This window comes from Balaenoptera physalus, assembly GCF_965194825.1.
Source record: "Balaenoptera physalus genome assembly, chromosome: 2".
In the NCBI taxonomy this organism is placed as follows: Eukaryota; Metazoa; Chordata; class Mammalia; order Artiodactyla; family Balaenopteridae; genus Balaenoptera; species Balaenoptera physalus.
This window is the reverse complement of record NC_138883.1, coordinates 120,537,917-120,555,182: the sequence shown is the minus strand read 5'-3', so window position 1 is coordinate 120,555,182 and position 17,266 is coordinate 120,537,917. Positions and strand designations below refer to the sequence as shown.

The window sequence follows — 17,266 nt, the reverse complement described above, 5'->3', positions numbered from 1 at the left end:
TATGCACTTGAGAAGAATATGTATTCTGCTACTGTTGGATGAAATGTTCTGTGTCTATTAGTCCATTTGGTCTCAAGTATAGTTTAAGTCCAGTGTTTCCTTATTGATTTTCTATCTGGATGATCTATCCATTATTGAAAGTGGGATATTAAAGTTCCCTTGTATTGTTGTCTATATCTCCCTTCAGACTTGTTAGTACTTTATATATTTAGAGGATCTGATGTTCGATGTATATACATTTACAATTTTTATAGCCTCTTGATTATTTGACTCATAAGTTTATCATTATATAATTACCTTCTTTTTCTCATTATAATTTTTGACTTAAAGTCTATTTTGTCTGAAATAAGTGTAGCTACTCCTGCTGTCCTTTGGTTTCCACTTGCATGGAATGTCTTTTTCCACGCCTTCACTTTCAGTCTATGTGTGTTGTTAAAGGCTGAAGTGAGTCACTTGTGGCCACCATATACTGAGGTCTTTTTTAAAATCCATTCAGCCACTCTATGCATTTTGATTGGAGAATTTAACCAGTTTACATTTAACATAATTATTGATGGGTAAGGACTTGCTAAAGCCATCTTACTGTCTTCTGGCTACTCTGTAGTTCCCTTATCCTTTCTTCCTCTTTTGGTATGTACTATTTTTGGGGTTTTGTTTCTTGGTTACCATGAGGCTTACATAAAACAACTTATAACAGTTTCTTATAAACTGGTAATTTTGATTGCATACAAAGTCTACCTTTTTAATCCCTCTCCCCATTTTATTTTTTGATGGTGCAACTTGCTGCCTCTTTTTATATTGTGTAATAATTAATAAACTATTGCAGCTATAGTTACTTCTGATACTCTTGTCCTTGAACATTTATACAAGAGTTAAGTGACTAACACACCACATTACATTATTAGAGTATTTCAAATTTGACCTTAACTTTACCAGTTTTATATTTTCATGTTACTAATTAGCATCCTTTCATTTCAGCTTAAAAAACTCCTTTCAGCACTTCTTATAAGGTAGGGCTAATGTGATGAATTCCATCAGCTTTTGTTTATCTGGGAAAGTCTTTATCTCGCCTTCATTTCTGAAGGACAGCTTTGCTGAGTAAAATATTCTTGGTTGGCAGTTTTTTCTTTCAGCACTTTGAAAATATCATCCTACTCTCTCCTGGCCCACATGGTTTCTGCTGAGAAATGCACTGATAGCCTTATTGGTGGGGGGTGGGGGGAGATCCCTTGTATGTGAAGAATTTTCTTTCTCTAGCTGCTTTAAAAATTCCCTTGTCTTTGACTTTAGACAATTTTATTATAATGTGTCATGAAGATCATTTGGGATTGCAATTTTGGGGGCACCTATGAGTTTCATGAATTTGGATGTCCAAAACTCTTCCCAGATTCCCATATCTGTGAAGTTCTCAGGCATTATTTCTTTAAGTAAGCTTTCTCAAGAGACCCTTTCCTTCTCTCCCTTCTCCTAATAATAATGCAGACTTTTTCTTAATGGTAGACCATGGTTCTTGTTAGTTTTCCTTCACTCTTTTTCATTCTTTCTCAGGTAAATCTTACATCTCCATTTCTTTGGGGTCGGTTGCTGGAAAACTGTGTTCCTTTGATGGTATCATATTTTCTTCATGTCTTGCATTGCTATCTTCTTGTTTAAAGAAGCCATCACCTCCTCTTTACTGACTGGCTTCAGGAGAAAAATTAATTTGGTCAGCCCTGTTAGGGATTCTAAGTTTTCTCAGAACTATGAATACACTTGCTCCATACTTCTTGTTCCTCTTCTGGGGGAATGTTAAGATTATATGCCTTCTCTTGATCCTGCAAAGCCAGGCCATGTGCTGACAGCCTCCCTTTTGCTTTCCCTAGGGTGGTGCTGAATGTTCACATTTGGGTGATTTCTCTCAATTCTCCAGAGTTGGGCCAGCTTTCTGTGTTGCTCATTAGCCATCTGCAGAGGTTTCTTCTTGCTGCTGTTAGAGGCATGCACTGGGAGCTGGCCAGGGGGTGTAGGTGTGTGTGGATGAGGTGCTGGGGTACTTGTGGACCAGTTGAAGGGATTCTAGGACGAGGTGTCTTCAGCATCTCATGGGCGAGCTTCCTGATGGAGTCCACAATGTGGTTCGTAGGATCCATGTCCCTTAGATGTTCTCCAAGAGCACTAGTTGCTGTTCTCCCAGCCACACCCAAGATCCTAGTCACACAGCACACCTTGGATTTGAGGATGGGGCTAAAAAGAAGTGGGTCTCTTTGGCAGCGTCCTGCCCAGCTGGGGAAGACTAACTCTAATACGCTCTCACAATTCCTCCTTGGGAGAAATCACAGGCCTAAAAGGTGTCTCATGGCACTGTGCTGTGCCTCCTTGGGGTAGAGGTGACACTGATAAAGGTGACACGTCCTCTTATCCTCTTCAGTGTATCCAATCTCAAAATTTTTTGCTCCAACAGTGTGATGGAACTTCCCCTGGGTCTAAATTGGTGTTCTTGGGAAGGGGGAAGACTACAGGAAATAGTTAACCCACCATGTTGATGATATCACCAACTCTCATTTATTTCTTATTTAAAATTGGTTTAGTTATTCTCAACTTTATTTTTCTAAAGACTTTTAGAATTATCCTGTAATATTCCATGAAAAAGTTAATTGCAGTTTTAACTGAATTTTACTTATGTTTTAATTTGTAGAGAATTGACACTTTATAAGTCTTTACAATCATGAACATCAAGTATTTCCATTTGTTGAAATACTCTTTCAATAGACTCTTATAATTTTATCCCTAAAAGTCTTATTTTTTAAAAAAGGTTATTCCTAGGCATATAATAGTTTCTGTTGTTATTAAGAATGAGATTAAAGCTTTTCTTTTTTACATTTGTAGTTTTTGGTCACTGGTGTCTAAGAACACAACTTATTTTGGTAAATGGATCCTGTAACCAGGAATATTTACCATCTTTTTGGTTTTAAGAATTTGTGAATTTTCCTGTATTCTCAACACAGACAAGCACCTATATGCAAATATATGCAACTTTGTTTCTTTACTGCTTATCTTTTATTCAGGCATGATGTTCAGATATGTTAGCAACATACTTCACAGATATCAACCAATCAAAAGGAAGCAATGGCTTTAAACAATCCATTTGGCTGTACTGGTGCATATCAGCCAGTAATCAGCACTGCTTTTTCTTGTTATACTGAACAAGAAAATACATCGTCCAGGACCTTGAGGGCAGTGAATCAATGTTTCATTATTAAATATGATGTTTTTTGCAGGTTTTTGGTAACCACCCTAAACTAGCCTCTTCTTCTTAAAATTATATCTTTCAAATTGTTAAAAATTAGGAGTAAGTGTTGAATTTTAATTTATGCCTTTTCTGTTTCTACTAATACTGTTTTTCCCCTTTAATTTTAAAATGATGGTTTATATTAATTTATTTTTAGATGTTATATCAATCCTTTCATTTCTGTAATAAATAATAGTTGATTATGTTACTACTAAATTTTAATTCTCACAACTGAAAGAGTTAGATATGCAATCCTACCCATATTTTTCAAAGGAGAAAAGTGAAGTTTCTGGTACTTCCCTGGTGGTGCAGTGGTTAAGACTCCACACTCCCAATGCAGGGGCCAGGGTTCGATCCCTGCTCAGGGAACTAGATCCCACATGCATCCCGCAACTAAGAGTTCCCATGTCACAACTAAGAAGCCTGCATGATGCAACTAAGGAGCCGGCGAGCTGCAACTAAGGAGCCCACCTGCCACAACTAAGACCTGGTGCAACCAAATAAATAATAAAATATATATATATTAAAAAAAAGATTAATTAAAAAAAAAAAAGTGAAGTTTCCTACAAAGGTTAATAATGTGGCTAAGCTCACAGAGATACTACATGGCTGATCTGGAATTTGAATTCAGCCTCATAACTACAAAGCCTGTGGTCTTAATAGCTGCATTATATTGTATCAACATCTGCCGACTGCCTAATTATTGCCATGAGTTTAACATAAACTATTTCATTTAATAGTCACACAATCCTTTGGGACGTGTCAACATCATACATTTTACTGATAGGAAAGACTGAAGCCCAGATAGATTAATTAATTTGTCCAGGTTCACAGAATAAATAGGTAGCAGGTTCTAGGTCCATGCTTTTAACATTGCTCTCATCTGCTTCCTTAATATCTGCCCATTGATGGTGCAATTTTGACCAACATCACGTGCAACTTTCAACAATCCTCTATTTCTTCATAGTTCCTGAGAATGGAATAGAGGACAACATAGATGATTTAATTTATTCTAAGGCAGAGTTTCTCCAAATGTCCATTTAAGTATCTCTAATGTCAGAAAGAAAGTGTATTTCCAGGGACATGGGGGGTATACACCTAGTAACAGCAAGAAACATCTTCATGAGTATCTTGTTTCAAAAATAAAAAAATGTTGCAATCCTTGCCATGATATCATCTATGTTTATTTTAACCAGAAAATAGTTTTATATTACATACTATTGAGGAGGAAAATAGTTTTCTACTTGCCTTACTTTATACACAAGGTATTTGCCATGGAGTCTATTAGTGTAAAAAAAATGAGCTGAACTGAAGACAGCTAGTCTCAAGGTCCTTATACAGGCAATTTCTCATTTTTTAGTGTCACTATTTCCGAGAACCCAGACTTATATAAATGTGGTTAAAAACAGTAAGTGTTTACTCACTGCATCCAGCAATCAATCACTAAGGTGAGCCCAAGAGCAGAATATTGCCAGAGAGGGAGCATGATGGAATACCGTCAGGCTGCTATGGGAAGAAACTTCAAAAAGCACATCTTACTGACAGGTAAAATCACTCATGTCATGTGTTGGGCTAAAAGGATCTCTTATACAGCATTGTCTATTTACTTATTTATTTTAAATCATAACAACAATGTACTCAACAAGAACTTTATTAGTGAAGAAAGAACTCTAACAATTTGTTCTTAATATTATCAGTAGCATTGTCATTTTTAGCAATGTAAATGAAGATTAAATAATTCATGGTCCTACTTCTGGTTCTCAAACATCATTTCCATGACATTTCTTGCCTAATACAATAATTGACATGCTTTGGTTAAAATTTATCAATTATTTGCCACAAAGTATTTATTCAACAGATAATACTAAAATAGTCTTTTTCACAAAAACCTGAGTGTAAAAATTTTTTTAATGATTTTTTTTGTTGCTAATATTTGCATAAAACTGACACTCCAGGGACGTGTACTTCTGTATCTAATAGCTTTGAGAAGCCCCCCTTAGCAATGTTCTAGGGAAAGGTGATTAACAACAGTATATCGGCATTCACCTAGCTAGATGAGTAGTGAACTTGGTTTTGCTTTCTCATGCTTAGCTCTCTTTAAGCACACCATAATCTCTCTACTTCTAAGAAGAAATAACAAATAACCACCAAAAAGTGTGCAGCTGGGATTCAGTTATAAATAACTCTAATGTTCTATAGTTCTGGTCAATGAACTGAATACTTTTCTGAATGAGGACCTGCACTGTTCAGTCAGCACAGACAGACATTCTCTTTCTAAACTAAATCCTCTACATGCGATACTTTTCTAAGCAGAAGATGACACACAGCTGTTTTCCAAGATTTGCAACACGGCTTGATATGAAACAGGTTGATCCTCAGTTACACAACTAGCTAACAACTGTAACAGCCATTTCTCAAAATGCTGCTGTTATAGACATTACTTTAATATCCTTCCAGTCTGTAATTTATTTTAAAAGTATGATTTAAAACGATACTAGAAGGACTACCTCATTCAAAAATGGGAAACTAAGCAATTAAGATAAGCTCTCCTGCTGAAAACAACCAAAAAAGCTGAATAAACATGTTTTTACTATTCTAAACAAATTAAAGCTACCAGAGAGAGAACTGCAAGTCAAAAATCCAGGAGAAGGTAGAAACCAAGAGACAGAAGCACAGCCCTCAAAGCTGCTTTTGCTGATCCATGAGAAACAGTTACAAAATGACACAAGTTAAACCATTCCAAACAAGACTGAAAAGTTTCATCCTCATAGTAAGCCTGAAATGGAAGTCAGCCAGCCAATCCACATATTTGCAGCTTGTTTAGGACACCCAAGTGGCCTGGGGAACCTTAGACCTTGAACTTGAATTAACATGGTTCCAGAGACATTAGTACTCTTAGCACCTACCAAAAATAAATAAAAATATTTCCAGAGGAAGGCACCATCATATTAGGTTATCAATTATTCTTAAAAATTGTTCAAATACAATGACCACAAAACACATGTAAATAAATTTTAAAAGACTGAAATTATACAAAGTATCTTCTCTAAGCACAAAAGAATGAAATTAGAAATCAGTAACAGAAGAAAGTCTGGAAAACTCACAAATATGTGGAAATTAAACAATACATTCTTGCACAACCAATGGGTCAAAGAAGAAATCACAAAGGAAATTAGAAAATACTTTGAAATAGGTGAAAATGAAAACACAATATAACAAAACTTACGGGATTCACTGAAAGCAGTGCTCAGAGGAAAATTTATAGATGTAAATATCTGCTTTAAAAAGAGCAAAGATCTCAAATCAATAACTTAACTTTACATTTTAAGGAACTAGAAGAAGAGCAAACTAAACTCAAAGCTAACCCAAAACTAAAGGAAATGAAGATTAGAGTGGTGATAAACAAAATAGAGAACAGAAAAGCAAAAGAGAAAAATCAATGAAATCAAAGTTGGTTCTTTGAAAAGATCAAAAACATTGACAAACCTTTAGCTAGACTAAAGAAAAAAGAAAAGATTCAAATGACTAAAATCAGAAATGAAAGTGGGGATGTTACTATTGGCCTTACAGAAATAAAAAGGATTATGACAGCATACTACGATCAATTATATGCCAGCAAGTTAGATAACCTAGATGAAATGGACAAATTCCTAGAAACATACAAACTACTAAAACTGAGTTAAGAAGGAATAGAAAACTGGAATATATTTGTTAACAAGTAAAGAGACTGAATCAGTAATCAAAAACCTCTCAACAAAGAAAAGCCCAGAACCAGATGGTTTCACTGGTCAATTCTACCAAACATTTAAAGAAGAATTAATACCAATCCTTCTCAAATTATTCCAAAACACAGAAGTAGACAGAACACTTCTTATCTCATTCTATGAGGCTCGTATCATCCTGATAATACAGCTAGACAAAGATATCAGAAGAAATTCTAGACTAGTACCCCCTAGAAGTATAGATGCAAAAGTTCTCAACAATTACAATTATCAGCATGTAATGAAAAATTAACAGGTTAAAAAGGAAACAAGACATCACAAGAAAGAACGTGTAAAAACACACACTGAAAGATGTGAGATATTAAGGTTATTAGACATCGATTGTAAAATGATATTTTCTGTGTATAAATAAAAAATAAGCTTGAAAATATCTGCAAAGAACATGCAGTTATAAAAAAAGGTCATAGCAGATGTGAAAAAGAGCAAACAGGCTTTCTAGACATGGAAAATTAAACACTGTGGTTAAAATTAAGAATCTCATGGATAGTTTTAAGAGTGTATCAGAGAAACTGGGGAGAGAATAAATTAAAACAGAGACGCTAGAAGAAACTCACATATCTACAAAACTTTGATTTACGACAGACGAGGCACCAAAGAACAGTAGGGGAAACTAGTCTTTTCAATAAATGGTGCTCAAAACATTAAGCACCCAGATGGAAAAAAAATGAAATTAAACCTTACAATAAGCAGAAAAATTAATTCCAGGCAGATAATAAACTAAAAGTAAAGGCAAAACTATAAAACTTCAAGAATAAAATATAGAAAAAGACTTCTTGACTCAGGAATGGGACAATAGTTTTTAAAGATGAGCAAAAACTATTAACCACAGAATACTGATAACTCTTTGCACACTAAAATTAAGAAATACTATATGATATCACTTATTTGTGGAATCTAGAAAATACAACAAGCTAGTGAACAAAACAAAAAAGAAACAGACTCACAGATATATAGAACAAACCAGTGGCTACCGCAGGGAGAAGGACAGGGAGAGGGGCAATATTGTGGTAGTAGATTAAGAGGTACATGCTATTATGTATAAAATAAGCTACAAGTATATATTGTACAACACAGGGAATATAGCCAATATTTTATAATAACTATACATTGAGTATAACCTTTAAAAATTGTGAATCACTATATTGTACACTTGTAACTTATATAATATTGTATACAAACTATACGTCAGTTTAAAAACAAAGAACTGTTCATCAAAAGAACCAAAAGAGTAAAAAGACAGCTGAGTAATAGAAATGGATATCTTTAATACACTTCAACAACCTAGAACTGGTATCCAGAACATAGAAAGAATTCCTACAAATCAGCAGAAAAATGAGCAGAAGATTTGAACAGGCATGTCACAAGAGAAGAATTCAAATGGCCAAGCAATATGAATAGGTGCCCAAACCTATCTGCCAATAGAGATGCACATTAAACTACAGCAAGCATACTACTACATACCCACAAGATCGGCAAAAATTAAAAAGTCTGATAACATCAAGTGTTAGAAAAGGAGAAAGAAACAGGACTTTTATACTCTGCTGTCAGTAGGGTGGCTTGGTACAACTTCTTTGGAAAACAATACAGCATTATCAAGAAAAGTTAAAGGTACACATACCCTATAACCCAGGAATTCCACTCCGTAGGGAAATTCTTGCACATGAGTACAAGAATACACGTTTAGAAGCACATTTTTCATAAAAACCCAAATTTCCATCAAAGGTGAAATGGATAAGTGCTACTGTGGCAAATTTATATAATGACACAGTACATACAGCAATGGAAAAAACCCTCTACACAACACAAATTCTTAAATACATAAACTTGATAGAAGCCAAGACACAAAATTACAGAGAGTAGCATTCCATTTATATAAAGTTCAAAACTAGACATGTTTAAACTAACGTATATTATTTAGGAATGGATCCTTAGGGAATAAAACCATAAAGAAAAATTTTAAAAAGTGGTTTCCAAAAAGTCAAAGTAATAATTTATCCAAATATTAAGAGAAATGTATGATTGGCAAAATAAATGTAGGTGGGTTGCAGGGTTCGAGATGCTGGCAATGTTCTATTTCTCAACAAGTAGTCACCGGGTTTTTTTGCTTTTATAATTATTCATTTTTCTGTGCAAGTGTGTTTTACATAAATTTCTGTGTGTTGTATTACATAAGAGAAGAGGTTTTTTTTTTTTGATGAGGTTTTCTAAAAAGAATTTAAAAAGAGTTTACAAAGAGTTAATGTGCATAATCAGAAAATATCACAAGTTGTGTAAAAAATGTTACTATAAGCTAACACTACAAATATTCATCACTGAGTTTTTATAACAAATTTATTTGCTTTTAAAAGAGCACTCTTCAAAAAGAAGCCACAATAAATGATTTCACACGAGATGACTAAAATAGTGTGTTTTTATAAAGGCAAGCCTCAACATCTGAAAAATAATATAAACTATTTTGGAATCATGATTATCTAATTTTTTTTTTTTTTTTTTACTGAGACATAGTTAACATAAAATGCACAGATTTAAGTATTTGGTTTGATGACTTTTGGCAGTTGGACACACCTATATAACCACATCTAAAACAAAATACACGAACACTTCCTCCTTTCTTTTCCTTCACTGTTTCTTTTTAAAAAATACAAACCATATACATATTAAATTTCTGTATGATTCTTAAAATAACAATTAATTCCATTTTCCTTATATTGTCTAACTCAAGCTAGTTGAAGAAGGTATCAGAAACATTTTCATTTTACTTTGGGCCATACGATACACTTGTCACCTTCTGACAAAATATGGGTGTCATACAAGCTATATACAGTTACTCGTCAGCTGCTATGAGGAAACAACTACATAAATTGAGAACACAGTAAGTGAGGGGATCAAAATAAGATGATCCTACAATTGAATGTTTTCCAGTTCTTCTCAACTGAAGAATTCCAGCTGAAAATAAGAGAAGTAAAACCTAATGCAACCATGAGGTTTGGAGGATAGACAGTGTCTAGCAGGACCTGGACACAATTAGGTTGAAAAAGCTCTTAGGGATTAGTGGTTTATCTTCTCTAGGCATGTGTTAAATAGCCACAAAAAGCAGAAAAAAAGGGAGTGGGGTGAGGAAGAGTTTCTACCTTTCTACCTTCCACAGTTTTTTGTTGGTGCAATTTTGCAAGATAAATTTCGAAAACACCAAAGTAAGACGGGGTTTGCTATAGGTATCACAAAGTCAATTGTGATTTGACATCTCAATTCAGTTAAATTATGAATGCTGTCAGCTACGTAGTTTACTTATTCAGGTTCAAGAGATTCACAGCTGAATCCGTATTTAAATCTGGCAGGATTCTAAAAAAGTCAGGAAAGGCAACTGGACAAAATCCATGTCCAATCCATTTGCTTAAAGTGTTTACTTATAGTAACAGCATACAAATGTCTCATGTTACTGATAAACCACAGAAAGCTTGTGGGATGCTGTTACTATCCAAACTTAAATGTAGTGTTCATTATGGCAGAGTAATGAGAAAGTCAATACAAATACAAATCACATTTACTTAGAACAAATTTAATACAATGGCAAGTATGATGAAAGTGCCTTTGCATATATGAGAATGTTTTAGAAACTCTTATTTGAAATAATTAAACATTTCTGCAACAGAAGTGTCTTTGGAGCAAGTTATTTTAACTTGAACTTTAATGTAATTATATTGTGAAACATAAACATACATAAAGACAGGAAAAAAAAGAAAACATTTAGTACAATTTTAAAGAATAATTATAATTTGAACATAACATCACCATCTGGTCAAGAAAAAAGAAGACTAGAAGCACTCAAGAAGCCACTTAGGTAAATCTTCCTGATCATACCATTCACCCTCCTCTTTGGATAATCATTATCCTGATTTTGACGAGAAATATTTGCCATACCTTCTTTATAGTTTTACCACCTATGTATACAGTCTAAAAGAATAATGTTACATTTGTCTATTCTTAAAGTTTATGTAACTGGAAATGCAACAGTATAAAAATATATTTTGGTGACTTGTGACTACACATTGTGAGATACACCCATGTTGTTACCCATAACTGTAGTTCATTCATTTTTTTTAACATCTTTATTGGAGTATAATTGCTTTATAATGGTGTGTTAGTTTCTGCTTTATAACAAAGTGAATCAGCTATACATATGCATATATCCCCATATCTCCTCCCTCTTGCGTCTCCCCATTCATTTTTACTGTTGAACAATATTCCATTACATGAACATACCATAATTTATATATTCAGCTGTTGATGGATACTTGGGTTATCTTCCATATTTGGTAATTATAAACAATGCTGCCATTGAACATTTGTGTACATGTCTCCTGGCGCATTTATGCATTAATTTCTCTAGGGTATAAACCTAGAAGTAAAATATGATATGCATGCCTTCAACTTCAATTGATCCTGGGCATACATCAGAGAAAACCATAATTCAAAAAGATACGTACACCCCAAGGTTCACTGCAGCACTATTTACAATAGCCAGGACATGGAAGCAACTTAAATGTCCATCAACGGATGAATGGATAAAGAAGATGTGGTACATATATATGATGGAATATTACTCAGCCATAAAAAAGAACAAAATAATGCCATTTTCAGCAACATGGATGGATCTAGAGATTGTCATACTGAGTGAAGTAAGTCAGACAGAGACAAATATCATATGATATCACTTACATGTGGAGTCTAAAAAAATGGTACAAATGAACTTATCTACAAAACAGAAACAGAGTCACAGATATAGAAAACAAACTTATGGTTACCAAGGGGGAAAGTGGAGGGGTGGACAAATTGGGAGATTGGAATTGACATATACACACTACTATATATATTGATAAAATAGATAACTAATAAGAACCTACTGAATAGCACAGGGAAACTCTACTCAATACTATGTAATAACTTATATGGGAAAAGAATCTAAAAAAGAGTGGATATATGCATATGTATAACTGATTCACTTTGCTGTACAGCAGAAACTAACACAACATTGTAAATCAACTATACTCCAATAAAAATTAATTAAAAAAAATAAACTTGTAGTACCAACTTATATTATCACAAACAGTGTATGAGCATTCCCATTGCTCTAGATCTTTGCTGATACTTGGTATTTTCAGTGTTTAATTTTTGCCATTGTGATAGGTGGATCACAGTATCACACTGAGTTTTTTATTTGGATTTTCCTGATTACTAAAGAGATTGGCTATCTTTGCGTCTACTTATTGGCTATTTAAGTTTCTCCTTTTGGTTTTGTTTTGTTTTTTTTCTGCCGCGCCGTGCGGCATGTGGGATCTTAGCTCCCCGACCAGGGATCAAACCTGTGTCTCCTGCGTTGGGAGTAAGTTCCTCCTTTTGGAATGCCTATTCTCTTGATCATTTTCCTACTGGGTTGTTGGTGGGGTTTTTTTTTTTCCTCATTAATTTGTAGGAATTCCTTATATACTCTGGATACCCTTCTTCATGGGTTGTACATATAAAGATCTTCTCCCATTCTGTTCTCTTGTCTTTTTACTCTTTTTTCTGGTGTCTTTTGATGAATGAAAGTTCCTACTTTAATGCAGATTTATCAACACTTCCCTTTATGGTTAATGTCTTTTTTTGTACTTTTCTTGTCCAGGCAAAACCCCAAAGTCAAGAAGATATTCTTCTCTTATCTCTGACAGGCTTTTTTTTCTTTTTACATTTAGGTCAATCTGGAATTAATTTTTTGTTTATGATGTGAGGTAAGGTCAAGTTTCATTTTTTAAAAATAAGGATATTTAATCATTATAGCATCATTCACAAAATAGACCATACTTCCCCCTAATGCTTTACAGTGCCTCCTTTTTCCATATATACATAAACAAGCATACACATTTGAATAGGACTATTTATGTTTTTAATTATGTTCCATTTTTCTTTTTCTCCATCTTTGCTCCAGCAGCACACTTTCTTAATTACTGCAGCTTTAAGTAAGAGATATGAATAATCTAATCCATTAACATGTAGATTTATTCCTATATACTTAATATTCTGATGATATCATAAATACAACTGATTTTTATATACTCTCCTTGTATCTAGTGGCCTTGTTAAACTTATTTATTAGCTTATGATCTTAGCTATGCTTTTTTTGTTTTTTGTTTTTTTGTAGATACAATTCGTCAGATTAAGGAAATTCCATTCTGTTCCTGGTTTACCATCATGAATTGTTTGGCTGCTGAATTTACCAAATGTTTTACTGCATCTTTCGAGATGATCATTTTTTTTTTCTTTTTTCTTCTATTAATATAAGCTATGATTGATTTTCCAACATTAAACCGAACTTGAATATCTTGAATAAATCCAACTTTGTTGTTATATATTATTCTTTTAATACATTGCATGATTCAGTTTGCCAAAATTTTGTTTAGGAAATCTGAATCCAAGTTCATGAATGAGATCGGCTTGTAATATGATTTTCTCCAATTTCACTATGATGTCTGTAGGTGTGTATTTCTTTTTCTTTACCTGGCTTGAGCTTCATTTGGCTTCATGAATCTGTGGGTTGATTTAGAAGTTTTAGAAAGTTCTAAAGGATGATGACTTCAAATAATGTTTCTACTCCTCTACTCTCCTTCTGAATAACTACATACATTAGGCATTTTCACTATATATTATATGCTTCTTACACTCTTCTCTGTGTTTTCCATGTCATCTTCTCTCCATGTTTCAGTCTTGATTCTTTCTTATGACCTATCTTACAGTATACTAATTCCCTGTCCAGCTGGTTTATTCTGCTGTTATCTCACCTACAGTTTTCTTGATTTTAATTACTAAAATATTCAGTTCCAAAACTTCTATTTTCTTTCAAATTTGCTGTACCTTTTAAAAAATAATTAATACTTATATCATTGAACATAATAAGCATAGTTCTAGAGCCCCTATTGGCCTGTTTCTATTGATTTTTATCCATGTTGTCTTGCCTTTTATACGCCTAATTTTCTTTGTCTGTCAGACAGTATATTTGAAAATTATTTTGTTGAAGTAATTTGAAACTTAGGTTGATTATTATCTTCCTCCAGAGTAGACTGTCCATTTGCTTTTGTTAGGTACTTGGGGGTATTAGCAATTCAAGATCACTTTACTGCTTTTTCCAATGATGGGATTTTCCCAGCTACCCAGATGATTTGCCGTTTAGCTGCTGTCTGTGCAATGACTGGCATACTTCCTGTTTACAGTTCAGTCCTTTAAGGTCCCAACCCAAAACATGGGTTTTTGGTCACTGTCCTACCACTTACAGTCCTAGACTCCAACAATTTTTCCCCACCAGTTCTGCAATAATATCAAAAGTACTACTCAGCTTCTCATCTACCTCTTTTGGATCACCAATTGTACCCAGCCCCAAAATGCCTGCCATGTTCCCAGATCTTGAACCAGTAATTCTTCACTACTTTATTAGCAATTCAGTTCCAGTTTGTATTTTGTCTAGCTTTATTCATTGTCATCAGTGAGAGGACTATTCTGAGTTACCTCCTCTGTCATTGCTGTTAGGTCTATAACTAAATATTTTCAAGCTTGTCTTTTGTTTCCTTAACACGTAAAAAAACAGTTTTATGATCTGTGACTGGTATTTACAAAGCCTTGCAGTTCTAGTTTCTGCTTGCTCTTACTCATAATGACTTACCCACTTTTGTGCTTGTTTTTTTTTTTTAATTTTATCATTTATTTATTTATTTTTGGCTGCATTGTGTCTTTGTTGCTGCGCACGGGTTTTCTCTAGTTGCAGTGAGCGGGGGCTACTCTTCGTTGCGGTGCGCGGGCTTCTCATTGTGGTGGCTTCTCTTGTTGCGGAGCACGGGCTCTAGGCGTGCAGGCTTCAGTAGTTGTGGCTTGCAGGCTCTAGAGCACAGGCTCAGTAGTAGTGGCGCACGGGCTCAGTTGCTCCGCGGCATGTGGGATCTTCCCAGACCAGGGCTCGAACCCGTGTCCCCTGCATTGGCAGGTGGATTCTTAACCACTGTGCCACCAGGGAAGCCCTGTGCTTGTTTTTTGACTGTGGCTTCTCGTTCTTATAAAATTACTTGACAGAAATTACCTGAGGCCTAGGATAAAGGTGTCTTCTTCCAATTAGGACTCACATTTCCTTCTGCCAGGTTTCTAGGGGATGCTACTAACCAATCTGGGACTATTTTAAACTCAACTCACCATTTGATAATACAGGTGATGTGAACTTGGACTGCAAATCTACTCCAGGGCTGGATTATGGTTATAACTTCTGCACTATACCGAGACACTTTCTTTGCAGTCTCTGAGGTCAGGTGAGAGGGTTCACCATTATGTCGGGGAGCAGGCTATGGTGGTTTTTGTGAAGGGAAAATCTCCTATTAGACTTCATACCTTAGGTAGCCCTTAGGCTTTTACTTTTGTCTTCCTACCCCATGAGGACTGCAAAATCGTAATTCACATTTGCCAGCCTGGCAAATACTCTTGGGGCATTCAGTTATAAGCACAACTGTCTAAACTCTTGCTTTTTCTTTGGCCTGATAAATCTTTATTTCTCCTTAGCTCTTTGATGTTTTTAAGAAAATTACTTTTAAATTTTTTCCAGAATTTTTAGATGTTTTTGATGGCAGAGTTGGTGCAAGTCCCCTAGATCACCATTATTTCTTAGAGAAGTAGTTGCAGTTTGTTAAAAAGCATAATACATGCAACAAAGCTTACAAACATTTTATTTCTGAACAGAATCAGAGAACCCAAAAAGCCAGAAGGGACGTGAGACACACGGTAAGTATTCCAAAACCCAGGTCTCCTCAGTTTCCAAATCTCTTTTGTGACAAGAGCATTTTTGTGTATCACACATTTAACCTGTTAGCCCTAAAAACAGTTCTCAGAACTTCAGAAAAATTATCTAAGGAAACTGTGTCAAAGCAGTAACAGAAAGCATCAGTGTGTTGAGGTCTAAATTACAGGACAAAGACTTCAAGATTAATCTCTCACCATTCCTCAGTGAGTGCTTGCCCAAGTTCCACCAGTTCCCCCCCATGTCACTTCTAGGCTGTCTTCAGATCCTTCACTGGGTACTTGGCTTTGGTGTTAATGATTTTGTTACTCCAGGCGGTTTTCCAAACAAAAAGGAATGGTTATTTATAATTCCTAGACTGAAATCATAAATACCATCAGCTGAATTACACTGAAATGTCAGTATAACTCTATGAACAGAATTTCACATAAAGTTACTCTGTCTTGGCTAGGTAAAAAGGATTTTAGTTATAAAAGTTGCAAAAGGATCTTATTGTAGGTAAGTTTAGACTCTTAGGTGGTCCTGCAGTGTATACTCTGAGGACAGCTTTGCAGCAAGGTTCCTGACACAGATCATTTAGACTGGGAGCCAGACATTTTTCTCCCTCAAATTATAAGGGACCAGTGGTATTCCAGTAAATTGCCCCTTTGTGAATGAAATAACTTTACTTAGATTTTCATACTGAATATCTTTCTTATACAGATCATTTTACTTTTCCCTCAAAAATTTTGTGATTACTTCTATCTAAAACAGTATTCATGAGATACGGTATACACGGTGGTATCTTCAAGCAAATGCCTTTTAATTCAAAGTATAAGTACCCTTTATAAAAAAAAAAATCAGTATCTGCTAATTTTAAAATAATTAGAGATTTTTCCAAGGTATATAAAACCTCCAAACACTCCATCTAGTACATGTTGGACAACTAACATTTTCTGAACTCTCTCATACTCTGAAAAGGACATGTTATACAAAGGAACTGACTCTATGTGGCTCTGCCATGATGTCACAGTGAATATGCTGCTCTCAGTTCCTATAGAGGATTGTATTTTCTGATGCCAAAATGCAGCTGAGCACTGTCTTGTAAAGTTGGTCATTCATATGACTGAAAATCCGATAATTCCACCCATGAGGCATATTCCCTAGAGTAGAGCACTGATTCTCAAAGTACAGTCCCTGGACCAGCAGCAGCAGTGTCACTTGGGAACATATTAGAAATACAAATTCTTGGGACCCACTCCAGACCTACTGAATCAGAAATCCAAGGTGTTTTAACAAGTCCTCTAGGTGATTCTGATGCAGACTAAAGTCTGAGGCTCCCTGCTTCAGAGAAATTCTTGTTCACTTGCTCTGATACAAGAATTGTTTGAGCAGAATTGCCCCTTCTCTCTCTACCTCTCCCCCACCACA

At 34.9% G+C, this 17,266-nt stretch overlaps 1 protein-coding gene across 9 annotated transcripts in view; it reads right to left on the bottom strand.

The window, feature by feature from the left end:
• Positions 1-17,266, bottom strand: part of SCAPER (S-phase cyclin A associated protein in the ER) — a 467,951-nt gene that overhangs the window by 198,518 nt on the left and 252,167 nt on the right. Inside the window, exon 1 of one of the 9 annotated variants that reach the window (XM_082452604.1) lies at positions 1-17,266. This exon is cut by the window's left edge and continues 26,260 nt beyond it. The exons of the other annotated variants lie outside the window; for them this stretch is intronic. The gene's annotated coding sequence lies outside the window, so the exon portion shown is untranslated. 9 annotated transcript variants of the gene reach the window in all.